This window comes from Schistocerca nitens, chromosome 1, assembly GCF_023898315.1.
Source record: "Schistocerca nitens isolate TAMUIC-IGC-003100 chromosome 1, iqSchNite1.1, whole genome shotgun sequence".
Classification (NCBI taxonomy): Eukaryota; Metazoa; Arthropoda; class Insecta; order Orthoptera; family Acrididae; genus Schistocerca; species Schistocerca nitens.
This window is the reverse complement of record NC_064614.1, coordinates 723,052,687-723,053,976: the sequence shown is the minus strand read 5'-3', so window position 1 is coordinate 723,053,976 and position 1,290 is coordinate 723,052,687.

Here is a 1,290-nt window from a genome sequence, read left to right as displayed (position 1 = left end):
CTGAAGCGCCTAGAACCGCTCGGCCACCCTGGCCAGCTCTTATCTGAACAATTTGTCGTTCATATTTCATACCATTCAAGACAAATGCCTTCAGAAAAGACCTCCTAACATTTAAATTCGTATTTCATGAGCTTTTTCTTCGGAAATGCGTTTCATACAAAATATAACCTCTGATTCAGTCATCCTCAATTTTTCTTCGTCTTCTTATGTTTTATTTCATTTTTTATTTATGTTTTGCTCAAATAACAAACCTCATCTACAGCTATTAGTGTCCCATCCTCTACAGTAATTTTCTCGGCATTGCCTGATTTATTTAGATGTCCCGGCTTTTACCTCTTTTTTTTCTTTATTTTATGAAGTAAAACTTGCACGCTTATAACCACTCCGCTCACTTGATCTCACGGTTCTTTTTTTGTCTCTCACAGAGTTATAGTATTACTAAAAACCTTCAATTCCGGTTCCAGATATGTTCTTGCTTTCCTTTACAGCTTGCTCAGTGTAACTCTGGGGTTGGGTGATAATCCTACTGTCTCTCGTCTCAGCTAATACTTATGTTTCATGTCCTTTGGCTATTACTAAACGAAACAGAAGTGACCAAAATATACTCCGATAGAAAAGTCATTGCGGCAATACTTGGTAAATTTGTGTAACCAGCTGGCAGATTAGGCAATCTTGTTGATATTCACCGTTTGCAGCTTGTACTGTAAAGAGTAATTCCCCTATGCACATCGCGGAAAAATTTACAAAAATTTCCCGGGACGGTTCCATGTTGGACAACCCGTACATCAATAGGGTAATTCGCAGAATTGTTTAAGGTGATGCGTCTTGGCGTTCATGAGTTCACAGTTTTCGTAGTATTGTTGAAAACAGAAAGAAATTGTTAAGCTCACATACATTATGTCTACATTAAATTAGACGTGCAACAAAAAGTCTCCGTGTTCAGGAATCGACCAGCACTTATTATCATGATTTTGTACATTTCTTGAGTTGTGAGATCCGTTTCCCGTCAATATTTCCACGCCTTTATGTTGTGAATGCCACTAACGAATGCGTAAATGCCACGTCTTACAAACGAAAAACTCAATCCTTCAAGGGAATTGGTATCGACGGGTAAGCGTCTAGAGAACGTGTGCCACAGTAGAAAACTTTGAATGATGCCTTTGCTAAGAAAACTGAATAGTGAAAACATATTTATTGGAATAAATGTGTCTCTCTTCAACAGGACTTGACCGGAACAGAGGCCCGCATCTCGTGGTCGTGCGGTAGCGTTCTCGCTTCCCACGCCCGGGT